Source organism: Dasypus novemcinctus, chromosome 2, assembly GCF_030445035.2.
Source record: "Dasypus novemcinctus isolate mDasNov1 chromosome 2, mDasNov1.1.hap2, whole genome shotgun sequence".
NCBI lineage: Eukaryota > Metazoa > Chordata > Mammalia > Cingulata > Dasypodidae > Dasypus > Dasypus novemcinctus.
This window is the reverse complement of record NC_080674.1, coordinates 11,915,701-11,930,207: the sequence shown is the minus strand read 5'-3', so window position 1 is coordinate 11,930,207 and position 14,507 is coordinate 11,915,701. Positions and strand designations below refer to the sequence as shown.

The 14,507-nt window shown below is 37.7% G+C and overlaps 1 protein-coding gene across 4 annotated transcripts in view; it reads left to right on the top strand.

Moving 5' to 3' along the window:
* Positions 1-14,507, top strand: part of CTNND2 (catenin delta 2) — a 1,007,180-nt gene that overhangs the window by 40,431 nt on the left and 952,242 nt on the right. The window lies entirely within an intron of this gene.

Sequence of the window (14,507 nt, the reverse complement as noted above, 5' to 3'; positions counted from 1 at the left end):
TAATTGGACACCGATATGTCTTTATTCACTGACTCATTTAAACTATGTAAGTGGGTTGTTTGGGAATTTGATAAAATCAAGAGTAAATAGACTAACTTAGTTCTAAAAGGAATTCAATAATAATACTTCCATAATTAAAACTGTTGTGGATTTGATTTTATTTCTTGTGCTAATAACTCATCACATAAAGCTCAGATTTATTCCAGTCCAAGTATACATTCAAAACACACAGTGCATAGCTCAGTGTCAGCCATGTTGTCGGTAAATGTGTCATATTGCATATCACGTACATATCGAAGGAAGACTTTTTGGTATTCTTATTAACTTAAACCAGGGACTATCTTTGACTTACCTCGTAATTCATCCTGTAGCTCTAGTTACTTGATGCCTTTTTATATTTTATAATCTATGCTAGCCATGATAGGTATTTTTTTTTATTTCCATTTCATCCCCATCAGCTCTCTTTTCTGAATGATTGCCTGTCTTCCTGTCTCTAGTGTTGATCTTCTCTAGACTGAAATTGCTGCTAAACTATCATCCTGAGACAGGTTGGTGGATGAAAAAGCCCTTCTCCAGAAACTTCAACAACCTTTTACTGAAAATGTAACAAAGGCCAAATTCTTTAATATGATACTTAAGTCCCAAATTATTTGCCCAACCTTCTCTGCTGCAACACTCTTTCCTCCTGCTATAGCAGCTGACCCGCTGTTTTGATCATTCTTTGTATATTCAATCTTCTAGAACTTTGTTTAGCTTCTTCTCAGTTGTAACAATGTGACCTAACTTGGCTTTGTATTTTGTTAGATTTTCCAGCTCTGAATACTGTACAATATTATGAATTCTCAGAGAGCTGGGTCGATGTTAAATTATTTTTGTCTCTCCCAGTTAATAGCATCATGGCTCACAACATAATTAATGCTGGACAAATATTTGTGAGTTGAGGATTGTGTCCTGCCATCCCAAAGATACTTTCTTAATGATTACTGTCTTCACTCAGTGTTTTCTCTTGCAACCAAATCTTATAAATTAGTAACTTAGATAAAGCAGTGAAGAGTGAAATTCAGTTCTCCATCTGTGTTCTTTTATTTTCTCTCAGGAGATGATGACTTATGACAGTGTTTCCCAAACTTTGGCCTGCATCCCCATCATTTGGACGGCTCGTCAAAACTCAGATTGCTGGGTCCCTGGCCTGAGAGTTCAGATTCATTAGATTTGGGACGAGGCCTGAGAATGTGCTTGTCTACCAAGTTGCCTAATGATGTGGATGCTGCTGGCGTGGAACCTCACTTAGGGAATCAAGGGCTCAGGGTGACCTGAGTCACTGGGTACTCTGTCCTAACCTTACTGAGTTGGAAAGTGCTTATTCTGTAGATAATCTTATGATTACACTGAAAATTGGCATCAAGTTATATATATTTCCTCCAGATCTTGGCTTCAGAATTTTTTTGATTCTCCATCCAGCAAGAAGCTACCTAACAACTGCCTCTTTACCGGCCTTTAATTAATGGGAGGTAAATGCTTTAACCTGTCGGATCCGTTAAACTTTTGATTTGATTGCCCCAAAGATTTTCCAGTGAACATAGTTCTTCTAAATGTTTCATAGGGGTAGCTCGTTAAATCCTCAGGATAGCTAAAAATCCGCTACTTTTTTTTAGATGTGGGAGAGGTTAGGTAATTGGTCCAAGGATATGTCCATGGTGTTATGGGTTGAATTGTGTCCCCTGAAAAGATTTTTTTTTTGATTCCTAAACCCAGTACTCCAGAATGTGACCTTAGTTGGGAATAGGGTCATTGCAGATGGAATTAGGCTGGTTAAGATGTGGTCATACTGAAATAGGGTCGGCCCTTCATCCTATGTGACTGGTGGCCTCACAAAGAGAAGAGACGCAGACACACAGGGGAGGGTGGGCATGAGAAGACACAGACAGAGATTGGAGTGATAAATCTCTAAGCCAAGGAACACTGAGCATTGCCTTCCAACCAGGAGGTGGTCAGAAGGACCAGAGGCTGGACAGATTTTTAAGGTAGATTCACCTGAGTTTCCTGATGGATTAGGTGTAGGGTAGGTGAGAAAGAGCTGAGTCAAGAAATGACTCCCAAGGTTTTTGAGCAGAGCAACTAGGAAGGATGAAGTTGGCACTAAACGAGGAGGAACAGGTCAAGAGATACGTTTAAGAGATTAGTTTTGAGTCTGTGATGTCTGTGGGCCTCCCAAATGTCAGAGTTGAGTAGGCAGATGGATATAGGTGTCCGTATTTTAGCTCAGAGGCCCAGCCTGGAGATAGTGGCTTGGGATTCATTGGCACATATGTAATATTTAAAGGAACATGCCTGGGTGAGTTCTGCAAGGGAGTGAATGCAAAGATAAAAGAGGACTTAAAACCACTCGGCCCTGCACACTGTGTCATGGGCTGGTCAGGGAAAGGAGGAGGCAGCAGAGAAGAGTGGAAAGGGTTGGCCAGTGAAGTAGGAGAGAACTTGCAGGGTGTGCTGGGACGCTCAGCAAAGAATGTTCATCAAGAGCTCACGTGGGATTACGTGTGTCAAAAGCCATGTGTGGATAAAGTAAGGAAAGGCCCGAGAATTGGCCATGAGTTTAGCAGGTGGATGGTCACTGGGGACCCTGACAAAAGCAGTTTTAATGGCGAAATGGGGGTAAAACCCAAATGGAGTGAGTTTCAGGTAGAACGGGAGATTGGAGAGCAAGTAGATGATTCACAGAGGTTTATTCAGTTTCCAGTTTTGAGAGGTTTTGATTCCATTTTCCAAGTTTAAATGTAATTGACTTTGGGGAGAGTCAGAAACATTGGAGAGAGACACAGAGAAACAGATAATAAGAAAGAGACAAACCGAGTCAGAGAGGAAAGATGAGGCAGAGTTTGATTTTCAGAGATAGGTCATGGGGAGAATGTCAGCTGTTAAAGGGGAAACACATTATCGAGTCAGGTTCCTATTGTTTATTTCCAGCTGCCACTTTCTTTCTGATGAATAATTAATAGGAACTACTCTGAACAAGTAATTCACATACATAGTTTTTGGCCCTCTGTTAACATTTATTACCTGTTTATGTTTCAGATTATACCACAAACTACTTCGAAAGAGTCAGTGCAATTTTAAGGTCTAGGAAAGAGGTTTTCAACCCCATTTAAACAGAAAGTTTGAAGTTTTAAAATTTTAAATGTGCAGTATCTTTTCATGAGATGGAGATTTTTGAACCTGGTGCCATTTATCACTCCTGAGGATGCGTAGTATCTCATATAATTTTCCGTATTAGTAATATCATTACAGCTTCTTTTAAGGAAAGGGAGCTACTAGCGATTTCTTTTGCATCTCTCTATGTTTTGCATCTCTCAAATGCGTTTTCTCACAATATCTCCCTCAATTCACTATCCATTCTTATCATTTGTTCTTCACTGCCATTGGCAGAAAAGTAATTATTTAGAGTTGTGCTGCTTAAGTTTTGACTATCACTGATTGAATAAGAATTGCATTATTATGTATTTTTAAGAAGGTACTTTAAAAAATATCCTTTGGAACTTTTATGATCACCTTTGATTTTAACAAATGACTGTGAGCATTTTGAGGTCATTTGCTAGGTGACATTCTCAGGGTGGAGTATAGGCCCATAGAGAGCATTGAGAGCAATGACGAATATGAAATAAAAATGACAGCTAAACAAATAAAAAGGTAGGAGAAGAGGAAATACCATTGGATGCACCTAAAGAGAGATATATAAGCTAAAATTAGTGTGTGTGTGTATACACAGACACATAGACATATCTAAGCTATATAAGATGAATCATATATTTGCATATATATGATATATACGTTCACTCTAAATGTATAGAGGGAGAGCAGGAGTTCGGGAGGAAAGAAAAGCTTGCCATTGATTTCAGGTAGGAGTTGAGAATAAATTGTGGCTGGCTGACTTGGAATCTTACTTACTCAAAAGCTTTTACTTGTCTTTTCTGGAAAGCATGGAATACATTCAAGTGCCCTCTGTCCTAACCAATTTGTCTACACTGATTAAAATATAAATACCTTCCAACGGCCAGCTTTTCAAATGACAAGACTTAGACTTGGATTATTTTCACCACCACCACTTTATGAAACATATTGTGTTTACCAAAATCACAAATGGAATTATCCTTTGCCAAAATGGTGACTTGGCAGCCACATACAGGCCAAGCTAACTCCCAGAAATATAAACACTGTTACTAGCTGATTCAATCCTACAATACAGCACTTGCATGGGAAGGCCCTGGGTAGTCTCAGTTTAATGCCTTTAAAATGAACATCGCCCACCAGGCCCTGTGTTGATTAACAAAGATGTATCAAGCCAACTGCCCCTGTTGACAAAGGATCCACCCAAATTACAGTCAGAACCCTGAGCTGAGCCAGGAAATTCCTTTTTTGGAATAATCGGAGCTTGGAGAATAGTGGTTGTGGTCAAGTAGTACCATTTCTTTAAATAACGCTGTTTAAAGACATTTCTTCTCCTGAAAGGTAGAGGTTGAAATATCACTATAGTAAAAGAAATTCTGTGACAAACCATTTGTTTGGATAATCTAGTTTTTTTTATCCTCAAAGATGCATTTTCATTGGTAAATGCAGAAGCCATGGTATTTACTTACTTTTATAATGTCATATATTTGAAATATTTTTAAGGAAGTTTATCTTGGGTGGTGTAAAAGATTACTTCTAGTTCCCATGGAAACTTTTGCTTTTCATTAATGAGATACACATGTAGGTGAGTATCTCCTTTATCCTGTGACCTTGGATTTGCACTCCAGCTATTGTTACCTTCCTAGTGATCGGTAGCTGGGTGATGTGAAAGAAATGAACAAAAGAATTCCAATCGTTTTTATAAAAAAATATATATTTTTTGCATTGAAAATGTGTACCTTCTTTTTCATTCCTCAATCCAGTTTCTCCTGTCAAATGAATCAATGTGTTATATGTTTTAGTAATATTAGGATTCATAAAGGACAGTCAGTTGTTTGGTGTAAATAGTGCAGCTGAGACCATACTGTCTATATAAATGAGAAGTTGATTGTTAGTAGCTATTTCATTGACAGTTTACCTTAGAATCTAGAGAATATTTGTTCACAACAAAATATAGTGCCCTAAAAATCCCCCTGGCAACTACTGTCTTTATTTCAATGTTACACGTTCTTCCATTAACATAAGATAATCATGACAAAAACAAAAATCTACTTTGGTCTGTGATTACACTCCCTGGTATGTTTGCTCATTCCTCTGTTGTGAAATATTTGAGATGATGTCCACTCGACTGCCTCAGGCTGAGAGGGGTCTTAGAAATTGTGGGCCAAAGGAGGGAATTATTTTGCTTTCATTTGTAGATACTCCTTGTTTTGGGATGAGACTTGCTGTCCTCATCATTTTGTTAGTTTTGCAGGATTAGCCCAAAGAACTGGAGAGGGAGTTGGCTGGGACTCTGCTGGGTTTCAGGGCTCAACCAGCATGTGAACAATCTGAATATTTAAGTATCTGAGAAATAGAGTTAACAGATATATTGAAAAGTGTAGGTTCACTTAAAAAGAGTATCAGAATCATAACTAGGAGAATTATAAATAAGTCTGTTATATTTGGGAAGTAGATTTCATATATTCCCAAAGACGGCCCACCAAGGGGTTGTTGATAGCATGAGATTGTGTACCTTGCCTCTGGTGTCTAGATGTCCCTAGAGCCCTAAGGAGCACTTCTGTTTGAGGCTTTGTTTACAGTGGAAGTTTGTGAAATCTGCCTGAGACCTGCATCTGAGAAGGGTCTCTTATAGATACATTTAGATGGCTCATATTTTTTATATCCACTCTGTCAGATAGGGTTTTTTAAAATTAATTAATTATTCACCCCCCCCCCCGCCCCCACTGCTTGCTTCCTGTCTGCTCTTTGTGTCCATTCACTGGGCATTCTTCTGTCTACCTTTGTTGCATCATCTTGCTGCACCAGCTTTCCACAGCACAGGCCGTCAGCTCTCCGCGGGTGTGGGCCATCAGCTTTCCATGGGTTTGGCCAGCTGCCTTCACAAGGAGGCCCTGGGACGTGAATCCAGGGCCTCCCCTATGGTAGATGGGAGCCCAGTTGATTGAGCCACAGCCGTTTCCCTTAGATATGTTTTTTGATTGGAGAATTCAATCCATTAACATTCAGGGTTATTACTGTGAAGACATTATATGCTTAGGTCATTTTATCCTTTGGCTATCCATTGTCATATCTTACTATTGTTTTTTAACCCTTTAATAATCATCTTTAATTTAATGATAATTTACCCTTACTAATAATCTTCATTTCTACACTCTGCTCCAAGTTTCTCACTCTTATTTTTTCCTTTCAATTTGTAGCACCTCCTTCAGTATCTCTTATAAATCTGATTTTTTGGCAACATACTCTCTCAGTTTTGGTTTGTCTGTGAAAAATTTAAACTCACTCTTACTTTTGAAGGACAGTTTTGCCAGATAGAGAATTCTTGCTTGTAGTTTTTTCCTTTCAGTACCTTAAATACATCATACCACTTTCTTCTTGCCTCCATGGTTTCTGATGCAAGATCAGCACTTAGACTTATTGAGGTTCCTTTGTATGTGATACTTTCTTTTCTTCTTGCTGCTTTCAGAATCCTGTTAATCTCTAGTATTTGTCATTCTGAAGAGTAGGTGTCTTGGAGTAAGTCTATTCAGATTTTTGCTGTTTGGGGTCCATTGTCCTTGTATATTGTCCTTCATATACATTTATGTCCTTCATAAAGATTGTGAAGTTTTAGGTCATTATTTCCTCAAATATTCTTTCTACCCCCTTTCTTCTGGGATACCAATAATGTGCACATTTCTGCATTTCACATTGCCTTTCGATTCCCTAAGATCCTGTTACATTTTTTCCATGCTTTTCCATCTCTTTCTGTTCTGTCTTTTCAAGTTCAGATATTCTGCCATCAGTTTCACTAATTCTGTCCTTCCTCAATTCAAATCTGTTGTTATATGCTTGTTATGTATTTTTAAAATCTCATCCATTGTCTTTCATTCCCACAAAGTCTGTTACTTTTCTTTGCAGGTGTTAAAATTGTTTTTTTCTGTTCACCCAATGTCTTCTCAATATCCTTTATCTCTTTACTCATATTTTCCTTTAACTCCATGAATTGATTTAGGAGATTTATGTGATTATCATTGATTAGTTTTCTTAAATCCTGTGTTTCATCAGGATTTTGGGTTTGTTCCATTGTCTGGGCCATATATTTCTGTTTCTTATTGTGGCTTGTAATTTTTTGCTGATGTTTAGGCATCTGAATATGTTGGTGAATTTACTCTGGTGGCCAATTTCACTCTCTTGCCTTGTGGTTTTGTTTCACAGCTCTTCTTTGATTCTCAGTTCAACTTATTTTAACTCTAAAATTGTCCAGTTTTTCAGAATAGAACTAGGGACTCACAGGGTATGGATTATCTCCCAGGAGTGTGGGATGGAAGATTCCTAAAGTGGTTTTTCTCCTTGCAACTTCCTGACTGGCCAGGAGATGGCGCTTGTCAGCAAGTCTTTCCACAGAGGTGACTCTTTAAACCTCCACTTGCCTGTGATTCTGGTCTGGCCTGAGGCAAGATTCGAAGCAGGCTCTGCTGTCCAAAATCACTGAAGAGTAATCACTCTCCACCCTCCACCATACCCTCCCTCTTTGCAAGGAGGAAGACATCTGTTCCCCTTTCAGTTGGCTGCAGTTAACCATGGGTTTTATCCAGGCTGTTCGCCTCAAGGGTGGGGGATGGGTGCCATTCCCAGCCATGAGGCTTAGTAACTCATGGTTTTCACATCAACTTCTTTATTTCTTTTCCTCTTCTCTTTGTAGTGTATGCAGCACTCTCCTAGGCTGCAGATCCCCAAAGCAGGTTCCTTGGACAGCTTTTTGGCCTTCCACCTTTTTTTTTTTTGTTAGTGTTGAGCTCTGCCTACTTATTCTGACGCCAGTTTCCTGCTGGAAGTCTTGTGTTTTTTATTTTATTTTATTTTATATCAGATAGTCTAGTAGGTGTGAGGTGATATCTCATTGTAGTTTTCATTTGCATTTCCCTAATAACTAGTGATGTTGAGTATCTTTTCATGTGCTTTTTAGCCATCTGTATTTCCTCTTTTGAAAAGGGTCTGTTCAAGACTTTTGCCCATCTTTTAATTGGGTTGTTTGCTTTTTAATTATTGTGTTGTAGGATTTCTTTTTTTTTTTTTTTTTAAAGATTTATTTATTTATTTAATTCCCCCCCCTCCCCTGGTTGTCTGTTCTTGGTGTCCATTCGCTGCGCCTTGTTTCTTTGTCCGCTTCTGTTGTCGTCAGCGGCACGGGAAGTGTGGGCGGCGCCATTCCTGGGCAGGCTGCACCCTCCCTTCACGCTGGGCGGCTCTCCCCATGGGTGCACTCCCTGCGCGTGGGGCTCCCCCATGCGGGGGACACCCCTGCGTGGCATGGCACTCCCCTGCGCGCATCAACACTGCGCATGGCCAGCTCCACACAGGTCAAGGAGGCCCGGGGCCTGAACCGCGGACCTCCCATATGGTAGACGGACGCCCCAACCACTGGGCCAAAGTCCGCTTCCCTGTAGGATTTCTTTATACATGTTGGATATTAGCACATTGTCAGATATATAGCTTCCAAATATTTTCTCCCATTAATGAGGGAACCTTTTCACTTTTTTGAGAAACTCCTTTGAAGCACAAAAGTTGTTAATTTTGAGGAGGTCCCATATATTTATTTATTTTTTTGTTGCTTGTGCTTTGTGTGTAAAGTTTAGGAAGCCACTGCCTATGACAAGTTCTTATAGATGCTTCCCTTCATTATTTTCTAGGAATTATTTGTTCCCGGGTCTTATGTTTAGGTCTTTGATCCATTTTGAGTTAATTTTTGTGTAACGCTTGAGGTAAGGATCCTCTTTCATTCTTTTGGCTGTGGGTATTTTTTGAAGAGATTATTCTCTTCTAGTTGAGAGGACTTGGAGACTTGTCAAATATTAGTTGGCCATAGATATGTGAGTCTATTTCTGAACTCTCAATTCAGTTCTATTTATCAATATATCTATCCTTGTGCCAATACCACAGTTTTGACCACAGTAGCTTTTAATATACTTTAAATTCAAGTAGTGTGAGTCTTCCAACTTCGTTCTTTTTTTTCCAAGATACTTTTGGCTCTTCAGGGCCCCGTAAGCTTCCAAATAAATTTGATAATTTGCTTTTCCATTTCTGTAAAATCTGCTGTTGGATTTTTACTGGGATTGCATTGAATCTTTAAATCAATTTGGGTAGAACTGACTTCTTAATGATATTTAATCTTCCAATCCATGAAAATGGAATATCTTTCCATTTAATTAGGTCTTTTTTCACATCTTTTATCACTGTTATGTAGTTTTCTGTGTATAAGTCTTCTATATCCTTAGGTAAATTTATTCCTAGATAATTGATTCTTTTAGTTGCTATTATGAATAGAAATTTTCTTGATTTCCTCTCATATTGCTTATTACTACTGAAAAGAAAACACTATAGGTTTTTGCATGTTGAGTTTATACCTGCCATTTTACTGAGCTCATTTATCATCTCTAATAGCTTTGTTTTAAAATTTTTCAGGACTGTCAATATGTAGGATCATGATATCTACAAATAGCGAAAGTTTCACTTCTTCTTTCCAATTTGGATGCTTTTTATTTTTTATTTATTTTCTGCCTAAGTGCTCTAGCAAGAACTTCTAACACAGTGTTGAATGAGAGTGGTGGCTGTGGGCATACTTGTCTTTTTCTGGATCTTAGAGTGAATGTTTTTAATCTTTCTCCATTGAGCATGATGTTAGCTGTGGGCTTTTCATATATGCCCTTTACCATGTTGAGGAAGTTTCCCTCTATTCCTGTTTTTCAAAGTGTTTTCATCAAGAAAGGATGTTGAATTTTGTTGAACATCTTTTCTGCATTGATATAGATGACCATGTAATTTTTTCTCCTTTATCTCTTAATGTAGTTATTACATTAATTGATTTTATTATGCTGAACCATCCTTGCATACCTGGGTTAAAACCCACTTGATAACGGTGTATAATTCATTTGATGTGTTGATGGATTTGATTTGCAAGTATTTTGCTTTAGAATTTTTGCGTTCATGTTAATTAGAATGGTCTATAATTTTCTTTTCTTGAAGGGTCTTTATGTGGTTTTGCTGTTAGTTGATGTTAGCATCTTAGAATGAGTTAGGTAATGTTCTCTCATTTTATATTTTTCAGAAGAGTCTGAGCAGGATTGATATTAGTTCTTTTTTGGAATGATTGATAAAATTCACCCGGAAGCCATCTGATCCTCGATCTGCTTGGTTTGGAGGTTTTTGATCACTGATTCAATCTCATTACTTGTGATTGGTCTCTTGAGGTGTTCTGTTTTTTCTTTTGTCAGTGTAGCTTGCTCATGTGTTTCTAGAAATTTCTAGAAATTTCCTCTGAGTTGTCCAACGTGTTGGCATACAATTTTTCCCAGAATCCTCTTATGATATTCTTTATTTTTGTAGGGTAATTGATGATGTGCCCTCTCTTGTTTCTGACTTTATATATTTGCATGTTCTCTCTTTTGTTCTTTTTTAGTCTAGCTAAGTGTTTGTCAATTTTATTAAACTTCTCAAAAATCTAGATTTTGGGACTAGATGTGGCTCAAGCAGTTGAGTGCCCACCTCCCACATGGGAGGTTCTGTGTTTGGTTTCTAGTATCCCCTAAAGAAAACAAACAAAAACAAATAAAACAATGAGCAAAAATTAGGATGAGCAGAAACAACAAGCAGACAATGAACAAAAACAAATGAGCAGGGGGTAGAAGTGACTCAAGCGGTAGAGTGCCTGTGTTCCTGGGATCAGTTCCCAGTGCCTCCTGAAGAAAACAAAACAAATAAACAAAAAAACTAGAAAAAAAAACAAAACAAAACGAAACAAAACAATGACCAGACAATGAGCCAGCTCATGGGAGCCAATGTGACTCAGTGGTTGAGCACTGGCCTCCTGCACAAAATGTCTGGGGTTCAATCCTCAGTCCCCATACCTCAAAAAAACAAACAAAAACTATCTTTTGGTTTTCTGTTAATTTTCACTACTGTTTTTTATTCTCCATTTCATTTAGTTCTTCTCTAGTATTTATATCTTTCCTTCTGATTGCTTAAGGATTGGTTTGCAGTTCTTTTTCTAGTTCCTCCAAAAGTGCAGTTAGGTATTTGATTTTAGTTCTTTCTTCTTTTTTAATGTAGGTATTTAGGGCTATAAACTTTTCTCTCAGTACTGCCTTTGCTGCATCACGTAAGTTTTGATATGTTGTGTTCTTATTTTCATTTGCTTTGAGATATTTATGCATTTGCTTTGCAGTTTCCTGCTTCAGCCACTGATTGTTTAAAAGTGTGTTAACTGCCATATATTTGTGAATTTTCCAGTTCTTCACCCATTATTGAGTTCCAGCTTCATTCCATTATTCTCACAGTGCTTTGTATAATTTCAGTCTTTCTAAATTCTTTGAGACTTGTTCTTTGACCTAACATGTGGTCTATCCTTGAGAATGATCCATGAGAGCTCAAGAAGAATGCATATCTTGCTGTTTTGGGGTGCAGTGTTCTTTATATGTCCATTAGGTTTAGTTCCTCTAATGTATTATTCAAGATCTCTTTTTCTTTATCGATCTACTGTTGAGATGTTCTGACTATTGCTGAGAGCGGTGTATTAAAGTCCCCCACTGTGCTTGTATAGGAATCTATTTTCCCCCTCAGTTTTTCCAGTGTTTGCCTCATGTATTTTGGGGCACACTGTTTAGGTGTATGTATATCAGTCAAAGGGTTGCTGATGCAAAGTACCAGAAATTGGTTGATTTTTATAAAGGCTATTTATTTGGGGTAGAAGCTTACAATTACCAGACAGTAAAGTGTAAGTTACTTCCCCTCACCAAAGTCCTTTGCTGCATGTTGGAGCAAGATGGCTGCCAACATCTGCCAGGGTTCAGGCTTCCTGGGTTCCTTTCTCCCCAGTGTTCATTTCTCTCCTGGCTCAGCTCCTCTTTGCTCTCCACAAGGTCAGCTGTAGACTATGAGGCTCTCTAGGCTTTGCCTCTCTCCACAGGCCAGCTGTAGACTATCAGGCAACTGGCACTGTCCCTCTCCCCAGGGCTTCTGCCATGTCTGTGGGACCCTCTCTATTCCTCTGTGTTCTTCTCCTGTGTGTTCACTTTCCAGCCTACAGCTTAAAAAACTCCAACTTTGTCCTTTGCCATCTCTTTTATCTGTGAGTCCCCACCCACCAAGGGGCGGGGACTCAACACCCTACTGATGTGACCCAATCAAAACGCTAATCATAATTTAATCATGCCCAGAGGAACAAACCAGTTTACAAACATAATCCAATATCCATTTTTGGAATTCATACATAATGCCAAACTGTTACAGTGCATAAATATTTATAACTGCTCTTTCTTCTTGGTGGATTGCCCCTTTTATTAATATATAGTGAGCTTCTTTGTCTCATAATCGATTTGCATTTAAAGCCTATTTTGTCTGGTGTTAGTAGCTACCTAAGTACTTTTCTCATTATTGTTTGCATGGAAAATACTTTTCCAGGGTTCACCTGCAGCCTATCTGTGTCCTTGGGTCTAAGATGAGTGTCATATAGACAGCATATAGGTGAGTCATATATATATTTTGTATATTTTCCTCAATCTTTGTCTCTTAATTGGGGATTTTAATCCATTAACATTCAATGTTATTACTGTAAAAACAGTACTTACTTCAACTATATTTTCTTTAGACTTATATATATGTTACATCTCATTTTTGTTTCTCTTTTTATCCTTTTAGTTACCCTTACTGATACTCTTCCTTTCTGCACTTTCCTCCAAACCTCTCTCTCCTGTCTTTTCCTTTCAATCTGAAGAAACCCCTTCATTATTGCTTGAAAGACTGAACTCTTGTTGAGAAATTCTCACAATTTTTGTTCATCTGTGACTATTTTAATCTCACCCTCATTCTCGAAGGGAAGTTTTGTTGATACAGAATTCTTGCCTGCTAGTTTTTCTTTCTGCATCTTAATTATATCAAAACACTGCCTTCTTGCCTCCATGGTGTCAGATGCAAAATCAATATTTAATCTTTCAAGGAGCCTTTGGATGTGATTGATCATTCTTTTCTTTTGCTGCTTCCAGGCTTCTCTCTTTATCTTCAGCCTTTGATAATTTGATTAGGACATGTCTTGGAGTAGATATATTAGGATTTATTCTGTTAAGTATATCCTGTGCTTTATGGACATGCACATCCATGTCTCTCACAAGAGTTGGGAAATTTTGGGTCATAATTTCCTCATACTCTCCTTCTTTCCCCCTTTTCCTTCTCTTCTCTCTGTGGAACACCTATAAAAAATATATTTGGGTGTTTTGTCCTATTATTCAACTCCCTGAGCCCCTGCTGAATTTTTTTCCTTTTTTCCCTCTATCTCTGCAATTTCAGATGTCTTATCTTCCCATTTGCTAATTCTTTCCTCCGCTTGTTCAAATCTGATGTTGTGTGATTCTAGTGTATTTTTTAAACAAATCAATTTTATTGATACATATTAATAATGCATACATTTCATCCAAAATGTACAATCAGTGGTATTTGGTGTAATCACATAGTTGTGCTTTCATCACTTCAATCATTATTAGAACATTTTAATTATTTCAATAATAATAATAACAAAAAAACAGGCGAACAAACAAGAAAATTCCTCACCCCTCAATCTCTCTCTTTTTCCCCTGCTATACCTAACATAGCTGCTATTTCTGGCTGTTCTTCCACATTTACTTATTTATTTATTAAGCAGGTTTATTGAGATACATTCACATACTGTATGATCTATTGATTATACAATGGCTTTTAGTATAATCAGAATGTTGTACATTCATCACTACAAAAAATTTTAGAACATTCTAAATGTGAAAAATTAAATTGTTCTAGTGTATTTTTAAAATTTTTTATTGTGCATTTCATTCCCATAAGATCTGTTAGATGTTATTTTTTATGTATATGTATAATTTCTTCCATATGCTCACCTGTGTCCTCTTCATATTTTATCTCTTCCTTCATCTATTTGAATTGATTTAGGAAATTTGTGTTGATATCTTTGCTTAGTTTTAAATCTTGTGTCCCCTCTGGCTTTTTAGTTTGTTCCTTTGACCGGTCATATCTTCCTTTCTCTTGGTATTGCTTTGTAATTGTTTGCTGCTGTCTAGGCATCTGTGTATCTTGGTGGGTTTCCTCTATTGGTCAGTTTCTCTCTCTTGCCCAGCATTTCTTTTTTGTTCCTTTGTCTTTGTGTTAAGTCTCTTCTTTGCCAGTTGGGTCCACTTATTCTAAATCTTTAGAATTGCTCTTGTTTAATTGAAAAAATACTGGAACAAAAATAAAAAAAGAAACAAAAAAGGAATAAAAAAAGAAGAGGAAAAAAGGAAAAGAAAAATGAATTGAAGAAAAAAGAGGAAACAGGAGGA